General features: G+C 42.5%; 1 protein-coding gene and 1 pseudogene across 4 annotated transcripts in view; one reads left to right on the forward strand and one right to left on the reverse strand.

Annotated features, from left to right (window-relative positions):
• ILRUN (inflammation and lipid regulator with UBA-like and NBR1-like domains) overlaps window positions 1–18,783 on the forward strand; it is a 116,556-nt gene that overhangs the window by 68,318 nt on the left and 29,455 nt on the right. The window lies entirely within an intron of this gene.
• LOC112425311 (large ribosomal subunit protein uL30 pseudogene) lies at window positions 16,620–17,357 on the reverse strand (annotated as a pseudogene).

The following is an 18,783-nucleotide window of genomic DNA, read 5'->3' on the forward strand; positions in this document are numbered from 1 at the left end:
AATTGTTTTAAAAATGTATTTGCTCCAGCCAGGCGCAGTGGCTCACACCTGTAATCTCAACTCTTTGGGAGGCTGAGGAGGGCAGATCACGAGGTCAGGAGATCGAGACCATCCTGACAGTGAAACCCTGTCTCTACTAAAAATATACAAAAAAAAAAAAAAAAAAATTAGCCAGGCGTGGTAGTGGGCGCCTGTAGTCCCAGCTACTCGGGAGGCTGAGGCAGAAGAATGGTGTGAACCCAGGAGGTGGAGCTTGCAGCAGTGAGCCGAGATTGCACCACTGCACTCCAGCCTGGGCGACAGAACAAGACTCCATGTCAAAAAAAAAAAAAAGTATTTGCTCTGATAAAAAGAAAGACATGATTTATTATAGAAAATAAAGTCTAAAGAGAAAAGGAAACATTTGTTCTGCCATCCAAATATAAACGCTTTTAGTTTAGTCTAGTCTAGTTTAGTTTAGTTTAGTTTAGTTTAGTTTAGTTTAGTTTAGTTTAGTTTAGTTTGAGATGGAGTCTCGCTCTGTCGCCGAGACTGGAGTGCAGTGGTGCGATCTTGGCTTATTGCAACCTCCGCCTCCCAGGTTCACGCTATTCTCCTGCCTCAGCCTCCGTAGTAGCTGGGACTATAAGCGTGCACCACCACGCTTGACTAATTTTTGTGTTTTGAGTAGAGACGGGGTTTCACCATGATGGCCAGGCTGGTCTCGAACTCCTGACCTCAGGTGATCTACCCGCCTCAGCCTCCCAAAGTGCTGGGATTACAGGTGTGAGCCACCGCACCCGACCTAAACACTATTAATGTATGCATTTCCACATAGTTTTTAAAAATCCATGTATTAAAAGCAAAAAACTTTTTTGTTGTTTAAATATGATATTGTGCTATGTATCCTTATGTAACCTACTTTTTTCTGCCATTCACTAATGTTTTAGAACTTCTTCCCCTTAACATTAAATACTTTCAAAAACACAGTTTTTAGTAATTCCATACCATTCCACTAGATTACTATTAACTATAAACTATTATGGATGTTTTTTAATTGAGGTAAAATCCACATAATAATAAATCATTTTAAAGCATGCAGTTTAGTGTTACTTAGTACATTTATGGTGTTGTATAACCATTATCTCTATTTCATTCCAATGTATTTTATCACCCCAAAAGGAAACCTCATACCTGTTAAGCGGTCATTCCCCTTTCCTCCCTTCCTACAGCCCCTGACAGCCACTAATGTTCTTTCTATTTCTCTGAGTAGATACTTCTTTTTGCTGGGATAGGGCAAGATATATAAATAGTAAGCAAATAATAAAATGTATTAGGCCATGCATGGTGGCTCACTCCTGTAATCCCAGCAGTTTGGGAGACCGAGGCAGGTAGATCACTTGAGGTCAGGTGTTTGAGACCAGCCTGGCCAACTTGGTGAAACTCTGTCTCTATCAAAAAATACAAAAATTAGCTGGGAGTGATGCTACATGCCTGTAATTCCTGCTACTCGAAAGGCTGAGGCACAAGAATGGCTTGAACCCAGGAGGCGGAGGTTGTGGTGAGCCAAGATCATGCCACTGCTCTCCAGCCTGGGTGACAGAGTGAGTCCCTGTCTCAAAAAAAAGATGGGGGGATGGGGGACTGAGAAACACTGGTGAAGTTCATAGTCCAGGAGTGTAGGTTCACCAAAAGACTGAAACCTAATCACACCTTACCATTATGTTACTACTGGCTTCTTTACTACAGTTTCTTTTAGCCAGTACATCCTGTCTACCTTTCAGCAGGGCATACTAAAAAGCAAGAAACACAGTTTGGAGAAATTGAATACCATCACAATCAGTTTTGGCAGGCATGTTGGCATTATTAGGCCAGGAATTTAAAAAAAAATCTGTAAATAGTATGCTAAGTTCTTCAATGGAAAAAGTAGACAACATGCAAGAACAGATGGATAATGTAAGCAGGGAGATGGAAATTCTAAGAAAGAATCAAAATGCTAGAGATAAACATTAACAGAAATGAAAAATGACTTTGATGAGCTTGTTAGTGACTGGACACAACTGAGGAAATCTCTGAGCTTGTGGATATGTCAATAGAAATTCCAAAACTGAAAAAGAGAGAAAAGGCTGAATAAAAATAGAACAAACCAGGTACAGTGATGTGTGTCTGTAGTCCCAGTTATTTGGGAGGCTGAGGCAGGAACATTCCTTGAGCCCAGGAGTTCAAGTCCAGCCTGGGCAACATAGTGAGACCTCATTGCTTATAAAAACAAACCCAGGGCCAGGAGCTGTGGCTACGCCTTAATCCCAGCACTTTGGGAGGCCGAGGCAGGCAGATCACAAGGTCAAGAGATCGAGACCATCCTGGCCAACATAGTGCAACTCCATCTCTACTAAAAATACAAAAATTAGTTGGGCATGGTGGTACACGCCTGTAGTTCCAGCTACTCGGGAGGCTGAGGCAGGAGAATCGCTTGAACCCAAGAGGCGGAGGTTGCAGTGAGCCAAGATCACGCCACTGCACTCCAGACTGGCGACAGAGTGAGACTCCATTTAAAAAACAAAACAAAACAAAAACCAGAATACAGTAGCCTTCGCACCACCCTATCTAGAGTTTCACTTTCCATGGTTTCAGTTACCCATGGTCAACCACAGTCTGAAAATATCAGATGGAAAATTCCAGAAATAAATAATTCTTAAGTTTCAAATTGCATTCCATTCTCAGGGGCATTCCATCGTGCCCAGGATATGAATCATCCCTTTGTCTAGCATATCCACGTGTATGCACTATTCACTTGTTAGTCACTTAGTAGCCATCTTGGTTATCAGATCAACTGTTGGGATATTGCAGTGCTTGAGTTGAAGTAACTCCTGTTTTACTTAATAATGCCCCCAAATGCAAGAGTAGTGATACTAGCATATTGTTGACATTGTTCTGTTTTATTATCAGTTATTGTTAACCTCTTACTGTGCCTAATTGTAAGTCAAAATTTATCATAGGTGTGTATGTATAGGGAAAAACATATATATAAGATTTAGTACTTTCCATACTTTCAGGCATCCACTGGGAGTCTGGGAACTTATTTTCCATGGGTAAAGGAGGACTGCTGTATCCACGAACTATGGGACAACTACAAAAGGTGTAACGTAACGCATAATGGGAATAACAGAAGGAGAATAGAGAAAGGAACAGAATCACTATTTGAAGCAGTATGGCCGAAAATTTCTCCAAATTAATGTCAGACATCAAATCACAGGTCCAGGAAGCTCAGAGAATACCAAGCAGGATAATGCCCAGAAAATGACATGCCCAGTAAATGACATCTGGCATATCATACTCAAACTGCAGAAAATCAAAGATAAAGAAAAATCTTGAAAGAAGCCAAAGGGAAAAAATACCTTACCTATGGAGGAGTAACAGTAAGAATTATATATGATTTCTCCTCAGAAATGCAATTAAGAAGAGAGTGGAATGAAATATTTTGAGGCTAGGCACAGTGACTTACGCCTATAATCCCCGCACTTTGGGAGTCTGAGGCAGAATGATAACTTGAGCCCAGGAGTTCAAGATCAGCATGGCCAACATAGGATAATTAAGAAATATTATGAGCAACTCTGTGCCCACAAACTTGATAATCTAGATGTAATGGAATAATTCCTTGAAATACACAATTTGCCAAAGCTTGCTCAAGAAAACACAGACAACTTGAATAGGCTTTTTTGTCTGTTAAAGAAATTGGATCAATAATTAAACTTCTGCAACAGAAAGCACCAGGGCCAAATGAGTTTTCCGGTGAATTCTACCAAACATTTAATGAAGAATTATACTAATTCTCTTTTTATGTATTTTTTGAAACAGAGTCTTGCTCTGTTGCCCAGGCTGGTATGCAGTGATCTCAGGTCACTGCAACCTCCGTCTCCCAGGCACAAATGATCCTCTCACCTTAGCCTCCCAAGTAGCTGGGACTACAGGCCTGTGTCACCACACCTGGCTAGTTTTCTTTTGGTAGAGATGGTATTCTGCCATGTTGTCCAGGCTGGTCTTGAACTCCTGGGTCAGGCAATCTTCCTGGGATTACAGGTGTGAGCCACCACACCCAGCCTATACGAATTCTCTTCAATTTCCTTCAGAAGATAGAAGCAAATGGAATACTTCCTAACTCCTTCTGTGAGACCAACATTACCCTAATACCCAAACCAGACAAAAATTACAGGAAAACTATAAAACTATTTCTCATGAACGTAGATGCACATATCCTCAACAAAATATTAGCAGATTGAATTTCAAAAATATGTAAAAAGGCCAGGCACAGTGGCTCACGCCTGTAATCTCAACACTTTAGGGGGCTGAGGCAGGCAGATCACCTGAGATCAGGAGTTCAAGACCAGCCTGGCCAACATGGTGAAACCTCGTCTCTAGTAAAAATTCAAAAGTTAGCTGAGCATAGTGGTGTGCACCTGTAGTCCCAGCTACTCGGGAGGCTGAGGTAGGAGAATCGTTTGAACCCGGCGGGTAGAGGTTGCAGTGAGTCAAGATTGTGTCACAGCACTCCAACCTGAGTGACAGAAACAATATTTGGAGTGAGATTCCATCTCAAAAAAAAAAAGTGTGAAAAGAATTACATGGCCGGGCGCGGTGGCTCAAGCCTGTAATCCCAGCACTTTGGGAGGCCGAGACGGGCGGATCACGAGGTCAGGAGATCGAGACCATCCTGGCTAACACCGTGAAACCCCGTCTCTACTAAAAATACAAAAAACTAGCCGGGCGAGGTGGCGGGCGCCTGTAGTCCCAGCTACTCCGGAGGCTGAGGCAGGAGAATGGCGTAAACCCGGGAGGCGGAGCTTGCAGTGAGCTGAGATCCGGCCACTGCACTCCAGCCCGGGCTACAGAGCAAGACTCCGTCTCAAAAAAAAAAAAAAAAAAAAAAAAAGAATTACATGCAGGCCTGGGCGAGGTGGCTCACACCTGTAATCCCAGCACTTCAGGAGACTGAGGCTGGTGGGTCACTTGAGGTCAGGAGTTCAAGACCAGCCTGGCTGACATGGCGAAACCCTGTCTCTACTAAAAATACAAAAATTAGCTGGGTGTGATGGTGCATGTCTGTAATCCTAGCTACTCAGTAGGCTGAGGCAGGAGAATAGCTTGAATCAGGGAGGTGGAGGTTGCGGTGAGCCGAGATCGCGCCATTGCACTCCATCCTGAGAAACAAGAGCAAAACTCCCGTCTCAAAAACAAACAAACAAAAAAACAGTTAAACAGTGGGCCAAAGACCTGAACAGACATCTCACCAAAGTTGCACAGATGGCATGGCATATGAAAACTTATGAGAAGATATTCACCATTATATGTTTTCAGGACAATACAAGTTAAAACAACTATGAGATAATCACTATACACCTATTAAGATGGCCATAATCCCAAACGCCAACAATACCAAATGCTGGCAGGAATGTGGAGCAACAGGAATTCTCATTCACTGCTGGTGGGAATGCAAAATGGTACAGCCACATTCTCTTACCCTCCCATCAGCAGCTGTGCTCTTTGGTATTTACCCAGAGATGTTGAAAACTTATATTCACACAAAAACCTGCACACACATGTTTATAGCAGCTTTATCTATAATTGCCAAAACTTGGATGCAATGAAGAAGACCTTTAGTTGGTGAGTGGACACATAAACTGTGGTACACCTGGACAATGGAGTATTACTCGGCGCTAAAAAGAAATGAGCCATTAAGCCACATGGAAGAACCTTAAATGCATATTACCAAGTGAAAGAAGCTGATCTGAAAAGGCTGCTTACTGTCGGATTCCAACTCTATGACATTTTGGAAAAGATAAAACTACGGAGACAGTAAAAGGATCAGTGGTTGTCAGAACTGGGGGCAGGGAGAGATGAATAGGCAGAATACAGATTTTTAGGGCAGTGAAAAGTATTCTTTTTTTTTTTTTTTTTGAGACGGAGTCTCGCTCTGTCGCCCAGCCCAGGCTGGAGTGCAGTGGCGCGATCTCGGCTCACTGCAAGCTCCGCCTCCCGGGTTCACGCCATTCTCCTGCTTCAGCCTCCCGAGTAGCTGGGACTACAGGCGCCCACAACCGCGCCCGGCTAATTTTTTATATTTTTAGTAGAGACGGGGTTTCACCGTGGTCTCGATCTCCTGACCTTGTGATCCGCCCGCCTCGGCCTCCCAAAGTGCTGGGATTACAGGCGTGAGCCACCGCGCCCGGCCAGTGAAAAGTATTCTGAATACCACTTTTTTTTTTTTTTTGAGACGGAGTCTTGCTCTGTCGCCCAGTCTGGAGTGCAGTGGCGTGATCTTGGCTCACTGCAACCTCCGCCTCCCGGGTTCAAGCAGTTCCCCTTTCTCAGTCTCCCGAGTAGCTGGGATTACAAGTGTGCGCCACCACACGGCTTCTTTTTATATTTTCAGTAGAGATGCGGTTTCACCATTTTGGTAAGGATGGTCTGGAACTCCTGACCTCGTGATCTTCCCACCTCGGCCTCCTAAAGTGCTAGGATTACAGGCGTGAGCCACCACACCCCGCCTGATATATTAATATAATAGGGGATACGTGTCATTGTACTTTTGTCCAAACCCATACAATGTACAACATAGAGTGAGCCCTAACATAAACTATTGATTTTGGTGATAATGGCATGTCAGTGTTGGCTCATTGATTGTAACAAATAGTACCACTGTGGTGCATTGTGGTGATAAGCAGGTTGTGCATATGTGGGGGAAATATCTGTACCTTCCTTTTGGTTTTGCTGTGAACCTAAAACTGCTGTAAAAAAAAATAAAATACGATCGGGCAAAGTGGCTTATGCCTATAATTCCAGCACTTGGAGAGCCTGAGGCAGGAGGATCGCTTGAGGCCCAGGAGTTTGAGACCAGCCTGGGCAATATATTGGAAGACCCCCATCTCTACAAAAAAATTTAAAAATTAGCTGAGCATGGTGACATGCACCTGTAGTCCTAGCTACTTTGCTGGCAAAGGTGGGAAGATTGCTTGAGTTCAGGAGGTCAAGACTACAGTGAGCTGTGATAGCACCATTGCACTCCAGCCTGAGCAACAAACAGAGACCCTGTCTTGGAAAAGAGAAAAATAAAGAATCTGTTAAAAAATGCCTCTCAGCCGGGTGCAGTGGCTTACACCTGTAATCCCAGCACTTCAGGAGGCCAAGGCGGGCGGATCTTGGGGTCAGGAGATCGAGACCATCCGGGCTAACACGGTGAAACTCCGTCTCTACTAAAAATACAAAAACTTAGCTGGGCGTGGTGGTGGGTGCCTGTAGTCCCAGCTACTCGGGGGGCTGAGGCAGGAGAATGGCGTGAACCTGAGAGGCGGAGGTTGCAGTGAGCCAAGATTGTGCCACTGCACTCCAGCCTGGGTGACAGAGATTCCGTCTCAAAAAAAAAAAAAAAGCCTCTCAATAAGAAAAAATAATGAACAGTAAGAAATAATAACCTCTGAAGTAGGATAGGCTGGAAGGGCTTTCCCAAATATGGGAAACTTTACCAGATTTAGTCTTTTAACTAAATTAGATTCATGTTTGGTGATTGGGAGAAGACACTTCATTTCTAAATTGAAAGAAGGTGGGCAAAAGCACAAACTCTGGTTAAGCATGACTAGTACACTTTTGGCATTCTGCGGGAAAGAATGGGAGACAGATTGGAGATCACAATACTCTTTGATGAAGATTAACACCCACTGGTCATCTGTAAGAGAGTCGAGTAGCTAACCATCACCGATCAAGGTGTACAACTTCAGCATGTCTGACCAAGAGAACATGTGTATACTCTGCACCTCAGATGTGGGTGAGTGGTTTGACTGCCTTTTGTAGGACTGAGATGTCCAGATGGCCATGAGGGAGTTCTAAGTAACCCCATGAGAGATGTTGATAGAGATGTTAATTCAGCACCTACTCAGTCTGGTGCTGAATTAATGTCCCCAAAGCTCTGTGCTCACATTTGAACCAGGAAAATACCTTGGCCCATGAAGGGTGTGTGGTGGAGATGAAAAAGAAGGGATGCTTGGTAAAGTTGGATAAGACCAAAGAAATGAAGAAGATAGTGGGAAGAAATAAGAAAAAAAAGGGGGGGAAGGGAGGAGGAGGGAAAAAGAAGAAACATTTAGGAAGTTCTGCTTTGTTGCTATATTCAACTCTGACTTCTGTCAGTGAATTTGATGACTAAAGAGCTAGTGTAGTTCTTTTTGGAGAGAATGCTGAGGGGGAGAGGTTGCTGTTTTATTTGTTCTGCTGGTTCTTGCAGTGGTCCAGCTAGGTTTGTGATATAGATGGGGAGCAGTTTCCTTGAAGCCAGAAACAAAGACCATCCTCTTTCAGGAGGAGAGGGAAGAGAGAGCAGAGTTAACACAATGTATTATCTAAGATCTCTAGGAAGCAAAAGCTTTCACTAAGAGTAACTAGTTACCATCAGTAATGATGTCTTATACTTTTTGTTCATAATTGTATCCAAGATAGGGTTTGAGTTTCTTTTAAAAGACCAATGAGGCTTGTATCTTACTTTGTTTTTAGTTGTTCAAAACTAACACATTAGCTCTGTAGAAGTTAAACCTCACCTTGGAAGATGTACCAGAGGAATGGGTGGTTGTTGTTTTTAAATGTTGGAATTTAAAGTTGAATTAGGTGGCCGGGCGTGGCGGCTCACACCTGTAATCCCAGCACTTTGGGAGGCCCAGGCAGGTGGATCACCTGAGGTCAGGAGTTCGAGATCAGCCTGGTAAACGGTGAAATCCCATCTTTACTTAAAAAAAAACAAAAAAACAGCCAGGTGTGGTGGCGCATGCCTGCAGTCCCAGCTACTTGGGAGGCTAAGGCAGGAGAATAGCTTGAATCCGGGAAGTGGAGGTTGTCGTGAGCCGAGATCATGCCATTACTCTCCAGCCTGGGCAATAAGAGTGAAACTTCATCAAAAAAAAAGTGTGAATTAGGTAATTAGTTGGTAGTCTAGAATTTGACTTTCTGGTTATTTAATTAATAAATACTTGGAAGTATTTCTTGAGTATCTTATTCTACATTTTATCCTTTGATGAAAATCTCACGGGTATCAAGATGCACCAAGTATGTCCCAATTATACTGGTTGGTAAATTCACCAGAACTGGTGAAGGAGGCTGGGCACGGTGGCTCATACCTGTAATCCCAGCACTTTGGGAGGCCAAGGTGGGCTGATCCCTTGAAGTCAGGAGTTCAAGACCAACCTGACCAACATAGTGAAACCCTGTCTCTACCAAAAATACAAAAATTAACTGGGCGTGGTGACAGACACATGTACTCCCAGCTACTTGGGAGGCTGAGGCATGAGAATCGCTTGAACCGAGGAGGCAGAGGTTGCAGTGAGCCGAGATCATGACACTGCACTCCAGCCTGGGCAACGGAGTGAGACTCAAAAAAGCAAAACCAAAACCAAAAAGAAGTGTTGGAGGAGTAAGAATACCAGCCATTTGTCTTCCTATTTGCATACAAAATGGACAATATTTAAATGTTAAGCCTTTTTATCCAATGTTATATTTAAGTGCTTCTCAACATTAATGCCAAAATGATTTTATGCCAGCTGTGTAGATTTGCCTCTTAATGTACTGTAGCTATCATTTTGATTTCCTGCATATCCTTAAACACAATTATACTTTGAAATTTAAATTAGTAATTAAAATTCTTTTTTTTTTTTTTTTTTTGAGACGGAGTCTCGCTGTGTCTCCCAGGCTGGAGTGCAGTGGCGTGATCTCGGCTCACTGCAAGCTCCGCCTCCCGGGTTCACGCCATTCTCCCACCTCAGCCTCCCAAGTAGCTGAGACTACAGGTGCCCGCCACCACGCCCGGCTAGTTTTTTTGTATTTTTAGTAGAGACGGGGTTTCACCATGTTAGCCAGGATAGTCTCGATCTCCTGACCTCGTGATCCACCCGCCTCGGCCTCCCAAAGTGCTGGGATTACAGGCTTGAGCCACCGCGCCCGGCCTAAAATTCTTAAGTATAGTTTCATGCTATATTACGTTTTTTTGCGGTAGTGCTATTACCCACTCAGATTATGCTTTTTTCATAGGCTATAGAAGTTTAAATTATTAGGATAGTATTTCCATCTTTTCTGCCAGGAAGTATTTTCTCCATGAGTATTAATTATTTTCTGATTAGTGGAATCTCAAAACTGACCAGGGGTGGGGTGGGAGTGTTGCAAGGTATCATCAGTAAGCACTAGACCAGGAGTAAAGAAGATCTGACTTCTAATTCTAATTCTGCCACATAATAAATTACTGATTGGCCTTCAACAAATAACAGAATCACTAGGCCTCTGATGTTTTTGTTTTTGTTTTGATTAATTGTGGTAAAATAACACGTACAATTTATTGTAACCATTTCTAAGTGTACAGTTCACTGGCAATAAGTATATTCACAAGCATCACCATTATTCACCTCTAGAACTCCTTTCATCTGCAAAACTGAAACTCTGTACCCATTAATAATTCTCCATTTCCCTTCACCCCAGCCATTGGAAACCGCCATACTACTGTCTCTGATTTTGACTACCTTACATACCTCACATAAGTGGAATTATATAGTATCTGTCCATTTGGGACTAGTTTATTTCATTTAACATTATCAAGGTTCATCCATATTATAGCATGTATCAATTTCCTTACTTTTAAAGGCTGAAAAATATTTTGGTGTATGTATATACTACATTTTGTTCATTGATCTTTTTTTTTTTTTTTGAGACGGAGTCTCGCTCTGTTGCCCAGGCTGGAGTGCAGTGGCCGGATCTCAGCTCACTGCAAGCTCCAACTCCCGGGTTGACGCCATTCTCCTGCCTCAGTCTCCTGAGTAGCTGGGACTACAGGCGCCCGCCATCTTGCCCAGCTAGTTTTTTGTATTTTTTAGTAGAGACAGGGTTTCACCATGTTAGCCAGGATGGTCTCGATTTCCTGACCTTGTGATCCGCCCATCTCGGCCTCCCAAAGTGCTGGGATAACAGGCTTGAGCCACCGCGCCCGGCCTGTTCATTGATCTTTTACTGGACATTTGGGTTACTTCTACCTTTTGGCTATTGTGAATAATGCTACTGTGAATGAACATGGGTATACAAATATCTTTTTGAGACTTTGTTTTCAGATCGTTAGGTTATATACCTAGAAGTAGAGTTGCTGGATCATTTGTCAATTCTACGTTCAATTTTTTGTGGAATCGTATTGTTTTCCATAGCAGCTGCACCATTTACATTCCCAGCAGCACACAAGGTTTCTAATTTCGCCACGTCCTCACCAACATTTGGCATTTTCTGATGTCTCTAGGAAGCAAAAGCTTTCACCAAGGGCAACTAAGCATTTTTTTTTAGTAGTAGCCATCATAATAGGTGTGAGGTGGTATCTCATTGTGATTTGGTTTGCATTTCCCCAGAGATTAGTAATGTTAAGTATCTTTTTAAGAGCTAATTGGCCATTTGTATTTTTATAGAAATGTGTATTCAAGTCTTTTGCCCATTTTGAAATCAGGTTGTGTTTTCTGTTGTTGAGTTCTAGGAGTTCTTTATATATTTGAGATACTAACCCCTTATGACATATATGATCTGTACATATTTTCTCTCATTCCATGGGTAGCCTTTTCACTCTGTTGATTGTGTCATTTGATGCACAGTTTTTGATTCTGATGTCCAATTTATTAGCTTTTGGTGTCATATCCAAGAAACCATTGCCAAATCCAATGTGATAAAGCTTTTCCCCTATTCTTTTTTCTAGGAGTTTTATAATTTTAGCTCATATGTTTAGGTCTTTGATCCATTTTGAGTTAATTTTTGTATATGGCGTAAGGTAAGGGTCCAACTTCATTCTTTTGCATGTGGATATGCAGTTTTCTCAGCATCGTTTTTTGAAAAGACTGTCCTTTCACCGTTGAGTTGTTTTGGCACCCTTGTTGAAATCATTTGACCATATACACAAGGTTTGTTTCTGGGCACTTTCTTCTATTCCGTTGGTCTATATGTCTGTCTTTCTGCCAATACCACACTAGTTTGTTTGTTTGTTTTTGAGATGGAGTCTTGCTCTGTCGCCAGGCTGGAGTGCCGTGGCGCAATCTTGGCTCACTGCAACCTCTGTCCCCCCTGGGTTCAAGCGATTCTCCTGCCTCAGCCTCCTGAGTACCTGGGACCACAGTGGTACACCACAATGCCCGGCTAATTTTTTGTATTTTTAGTAGAGATGGGGGTTTCACCATGTTTGGCCAGGCTGGTCTCAAACTCCTGACCTCAAGTGATCTGCCCACCTCGGCCTCCCGAAGTGCTGGGATTACAGGTATGAGCCACCGTGCCGGGCCACCTTGTGATAAGTTTTGACATCAGGAATAAGTTAGTCTTCTTTTTCAAAATTATTTTGACTGTTCAAAAATTTTTAGCTCTTAGTGATGCTAAGATTAAAGGATTCAGGTGGTAACAGGCTGATCCCTCCATTGCAGAGGTCTTACCCATCAATCAATATTTTGCATAGCGGTTTCATCAATTTGTGATGATTGCCTAAATCATTTCATTAGAAGTTACAAAATAGTGATTCCTTCTACTTTTATTAGCTGGAATTCTTTTGAAGTGGAGGAATCCTTTTCTTCATCAACAGTGACTTATCTTGAAATTTAATTTCTACCAGAAAGGCTGGTTAAATGCTTAATTCTTTACCTTTAATTTTCAATTGTTAGAGTAAGAACGTGATGCTCTCGTTGCTTTCAATGAAATTAATGAAGAAGAAGAATTAAAGGTTTGATTTGATTTCCCCCTTTTTGTAGGTGTTGTTATAAACTCTTAGATTCTATATATGAAACCTGTTTTAGTTCATTGCAGATAGTGGCTAAGGAATATGTATTTTTAACACATAAACCACATGATCTTGATGGAGGTGGTTGGTCTGCAGAGCAGACTCCTATAAAGTAGTGTTACGGATTTTAAAACCGTTACTGTTTTGTTGTGTATATCTTCCCTACCAAAGATGGTGTCCATTAAGAAGTTAGTGTCCAGTCTTATCAAAGGCAGATGTTATCAACATAATTTATCATTATTTTAAAATGTATTATTGTATTTGAGACAGGGTCTCACTTTGTCATCCAGGCTGGAGTGCAGTGGCACAATCATAGCTTACTGCAGCCTCTAACTTATGGGCTCAAGCAGTCCTCCCACCTCAGCCTCCTGAGTAGTTGGGACTACAGGCATGTGCCATGATGCCCAGCTAATTTTTAAATTTTTTTATAGAGACGGGATGTAGCTGTGTTGCTATTCTTGTGGGCTCAAGTGATCCTTCCTCCTTAGCCTCCTGAGAGGCTGGAGACAACAGGCATGAACCACTGTGCTCTACAATAATTTATATTTAAATTAGCAATATTAAATGTTAACATATCTTAGTAAGGAGGTCTCTTCTGCCTTCAATTTACTGTCATTGTTGTAGTTCTCCAGGTTAAATGAGACACATCTGATCCTCAGACATTATCCTTAACAGTGACTCTAACTTCCAACAGGGCAACACAGTAAACAGTTTTTTAATGCTACTTATGTTGCTAAGTACTTTCGCATTAACAGTTTGCTCCTTACTGAGCACCTGCCTTGTGCCAGTCACCATCCTAGGGAATTTACTTATCTCCATTTTTACGGTGTCCCACCTTGACCTAATTTTATTTTTTGAATATGTGAAACATTTTATGATTCCTAAGTCAAAACTTATTTACATAATACATTTAGATGGATATAATATATGTCCATCCCTGCCCCCTTCAGCTAGTCCCATCCTCCTGCTATAGGGTACTCATTTTTATTCATTGTTTTTTTCTTTTAGCACACACTATCAAATGTATATAAATTTGCCCCTTTTCTAATAGAAACTTATAACTACAGATATTGATCTTCATCTTACTTTTTTTTTTTTTTTTTTTTTTGAGACAGAGTCTTGCTTTGTCACCCAGGCTGGAGTGCAGTGGTGCTATCTTGGCTCACTGCAACCTCTGCCTCCCAGGTTCAGACGATTCTCCTGCCTCAGCCTCCCAAGTAGCTGGGACTACAGGCCCACACCGCCATGCTTGGCTAATTTTTGTATTTTCAGTAGAGACGGGGTTTCACCGTGTTGGCCAGGCTGATCTTGAACTCCTGACCTCAGGTGATCCACCCACCTCAACCTCCCAAAGTATTACAGGTGTGAGCCACTGTGCCTGGCTACTTTTTTTCACTTAATATGTATATCCTAGAGAGCACTCTTAAAAAGTAATAGAGGCCAGATGTGGTGGCTCATGCCTATCTTCCCAGCACTTTGTAATGCTGAGGCAGGAGAATCACTTCAGCCCAGGAGTTGAAGACCAGCCTGGGCAACAAAGGGAGACCCCATTTCTACAAAAAGTAAAAAATTAGTCAGGCAGGGTGGCAAGTGCCTATATGTAGTCCCAGCTACTCAAGAGGTTGAGGTGGGAGGATCACTTGAGCCTGGGAGGTCAAGGCTGCAGTGAGCCATGATTATGCCACTACACTCCATCCAGCCTGAGTGACATAGTGAGACTCTTTGTCTCAAAAAAAAGTTAATGGAAATCCTCATTTGTTCTGTGATATAGAAGAAATGAAGATCCTTCTATGTCTATATTCTGTGTACCTACTGATGGACATTTGAGTTGTTTTAAATTTCTTGCTGTTAACGAATAATGCAGTATTCTTAATTTTCCTCTAATAGCTTCTTCCTCATCTCTCTGCCCTCGTAGCAAAACTTCTTTGCAAATGTACCAGTAATAATTGTCTCCACCTCCTGATCTCTTACTCTCACAAATTCTATGTAGCTCTCTGTCCCCAGTACTCCACTGAAACAGACTGCTCTTTTCAAGCTCTCCAGTGACCTTTGTGTTGCTACATCCAATGGTTTGTCCTTAGTGATCTACTGACTTGACTTACTAGCAGCACTGGACCCAGCTGGTGACTCTGTCCTCTTGGAACACTTGTCACTAGGCTTCTAGAACACCATAGACTCCTGGTTTTCCTGTATTGTCAGGGTCGTTCCTTCTCTATCTTTTCTGATGCCCTTATTATTGAATGAATACATTTCTTCTCCTTCCTTATGGCGTCAGCTGATGGCTGAGCTGGGTGGGCCCATTTCAGGGGAGGGCAGTCATGCAAGAGGGAAGACTGTAAGGAAAGGGGTGATGGGGTCTCTGCATCTATGAGCTGGGAGGAGGAGGAGGAGGAGGAGAGGAAGGCATCTGGGTTCAAAGATCACCAGGAACAAGCCTGTAGTCTTGACAAAATCAGATTATTGAAATGATGCAGTGAGTGAAGGCACTTCAGAGTAACTGTGGAATGCCGTGGAACAGGAAGGAGGAGGGAAGCATCTTTTGTAGGGCTTGGGTTCTAGCTAAAGGATTCTGAGGAAGCTTTAAGGGATGCTTGGTGGGACAGGGGTCAGTTCTGGATTGGTTGCTGTTTCTGAGACAGGATTAGGTAAAACAGGAATAATTAGGGTTTAGGTGTTGACATGAAGCAAGGGCAGTTTAGCAACTGGGTATCCTCAGTAGTAGATGGCTATAGCAAACCAGGTCTGGAAGCGTTATTGCTACTAAGGCAGTAGCCACACACAGAGAGGGTCATTAGGACATTTTACTGCTGCTGCATGACCTTGGGAGAAATAATATTCCCTCTTAACTTTGTACTTGTCTTTATCTGTGTCTGTCCTCCCAGTCCAATTATGGGAGAGTTGCTTTTTCCTTTTTCATTCTGAACAGATTTTCATTTTTCAGCCCCAGCCAGGTTTTTACTCTTTTAATTCCATGGCACTGATTTCCTGGATTTGGGAAGCAGGGATCCTTGTTTCCTAAGATTTGAGGGAAATAAATAAGTGATTAAATGATTGCTGTACTCTTCCCTCCCCGTGTTTAAAGGAAAACCTCGTATTTTTTAAATAGGGCATAATGTGGAAAAATTGTGAAATAGGAATAGTTTCTTTGTTGTTTCCCCTTCAGTTCTCCTTTCAGTGCGTTTCTTAGGCTTCTCTTCTCTCCTGTGTGAAATTGTGCCCATTGGTTGATCTGATTTGTTGCTCTGATGATTAGATTTAAGGTTTTTTGAGGGGCATTTGCATTTTAAAAGGAAATTCCTGGGTATAATACTAAATACTAAGGAACAAGTTTCTAATGCACGTTTGAGGCAAGAGGTGGTAAAGTGAGAATGGGTAAGGATGCGAAGTTTCCAGAGGTTGTCCTTCAGCAGTGCTCTGCTGCTGGTGGGGTCTAAGCCTCAGAAATCAGAAGTCACTGAGAAGGTAATGAACTGGAGCCTGTCTCTACCCTTTTCCCCTTTAGGTGCTGAGGTGTAGGTGGCATGTTGATAGATGGGGTGAAAGAATCTGAGTGCCCACACATGTGTCAGGGGAGCGTGGCTACTGTGCTGAGTAAATTATGTGGCAGTGCAGACTAGAAGTTGAGACTAGAGATCAGCACCAGGACAACTGGAAGTTCCTTCTTTTCACAATGGTATGCACACACTGCTACCTTAGCAGTTCTAAGAGACACACAGAAAGATGTCAAGACCTGCTCATGATACTGACTTTTTTTTTTTTTTTCCAATTTGAGAGCATGTACTGTTTATTAACTGGCTATATTAGAAAAATAATCATGGTAGATGCCTTAGTTCATTCTTCTAATAAGCCTGTTGATCTGGTCTACCCTGTTTCCACCATCTCCACCTTCTACAAAATGGGTAGTTTTTTCTTCATTCCACTTCATGCAGAAGATAATTTGAAGGGCCACAGGAAGTTATTTGCTTCTTTGAAGCATTTTCCAACAGTATAGATCTCATGATCAAATCCTCCATGCAGGTGATGCCATATTTACCAAGAGGTCGAGCAATCAAGGTGTTGTCTGTCAGAGCAATTCACTTCTTACTGATTTTGCCATAACCATGCTTGTAGATTAGTTCATTTACTGACTTCAGATTTGGGTACTCCTATGCAGTATATGGTTCTGCAATCCTCAGCATGTTAATTGAAGCCTGTTGAACTTCACAAAGGTTCCATTAAAGATTTGATGAAGGCAAAGAAGCTGCAACATGTTTCAGACCTTTGGGTTCACACCATTGATACCTCTGATCCTGATGATAAACACCAGTTTGGGTTCTGCAGGTACATAGAAGTTGCTAGCTTTTCTTGCCATCCTCACCATTTGAATTTCAGTTCTGTGCATCTGCCTATATTCCTTGTGACAGTGCTTTGCTTTTTCATAGATAAGCTTCCTCCTTGCCTTTCAAAGCATCTTTTTGGCAAACTTTTTTCTCAAGCAATTGATCTTCAGCTCTGCAGAATTCCTTCGCTTTTTCTTAAGAGTTTCTGGCACAGCAGGAACCTTCTTCTCTTTGACACCCTCCATGGTTCAAGCCTGAAAAGAGCATAATACTGACTTTTGCACTGCCTACTGTTGGGACATGTTTCAGTCCACTTTCAAGCCTTTCTCACTGAAGCTAGACAGTACATAGCCAGCTTTTCTATAGAGATGAAATATGAGCCTGCAGCTTATAGCTCAGCAGTGGACTGCAGCCAGACCCCTTTTGTTTCTTAATCCTCAGGGGAAATATGAGGTTCCTGTTCTGCTTTGAAGATCGGTTGATCTTCCTTCCTAAAGGATTTGAACCCACAACCTCCAAATCTGGAAGTGGCCTCCACCATAATCTTCATGTTGACCTTCACCAGGCTTTGCCTTCTGACACCAGGGCATTCATGTCTCACAACTCCCAGGCACAAGGAGTGGTGGTTGCTCTAAAGATCAGAAGCGTCCGGGAGTTTAGTCTTAGCTATACCTTTAACTACTGGGAGATGTCCATGTACATTAGATTTTTGAAAGTGGTGCTTTCCCAAGTCCCCTGACCTTTCCCCTTGGGAAGCCCAGAACCAAGTGGAGGCCTGTTGATGAAGCAGTGTATTGTTTGGTTTAAGTGGTTTCTCTTTACAACTGCTGGTTAGAAGCAGGCTCTGGGATTAGTCAAGCAGCCTCAGCCCAACATCCACATCAAGATGATGGTGGTTCAGTTGTACGGTCATTGATGTAACCCTAGTTTGAAGACTGTTAACTGACCTGTAATGTTTTACTGGGAAAGGGAGCGTTTCCCTGCAGATAGGACTGGCTTCTGTCTTAAGCTGATAAAACAGTGTTTTTGAGGCTTCTGAAGGACTTGGGCACATGATGGTTCCCTGTTTTTGCCCTACTACAACCTTGTTCTACCCCTTGCTAGATATCAAAGCACTCTCTTTTGCTAGTCAGTTCTCTCCATAGAGAGTGGTCTTCATCTCTTTTGCAGTTTTTGTTTTTGTTTTTGTTTATGTTTGAGATGAAGTCTCGCTCTGTGTTCCAGGCTGGAGTGCGGCGGCATGATCTCAGCTCACTGCAACCTCCCCCTCCCAGGTTCATGCGATTCTCCTGCCTCAGCCTCCCCAGTAGCTGGGATTACAGGTGTGTGCCACCATGCCTGGCTAATTTTTGTATTTTTAGTAGAGACAGGGTTTCACCATGTTGGCCGTACTGGTCTCGAACTCCTGACCTCAGATAATCCACCCACCTCAACCTCCCAAAGTTCTGGGACTACAGGTGTGAGCCACCATGCCTGCCCTCTATTGCAGTTTTACCTGTTAATTTCTGAAATATGATTTTCTAATACTGCACCAATTTTTTTAGTGGACTTTATATTTTGTAATCATTAGGTTTACAGAGAAGTTGCAAATACATTCTTATATACCCAGTTTTTCCTATTGTTATCACCTTATATTATCATAGTACACTTGTTAAAGACATCAACATTGGT

This window comes from Macaca nemestrina, chromosome 5, assembly GCF_043159975.1.
Source record: "Macaca nemestrina isolate mMacNem1 chromosome 5, mMacNem.hap1, whole genome shotgun sequence".
NCBI classification, from domain to species: domain Eukaryota; kingdom Metazoa; phylum Chordata; class Mammalia; order Primates; family Cercopithecidae; genus Macaca; species Macaca nemestrina.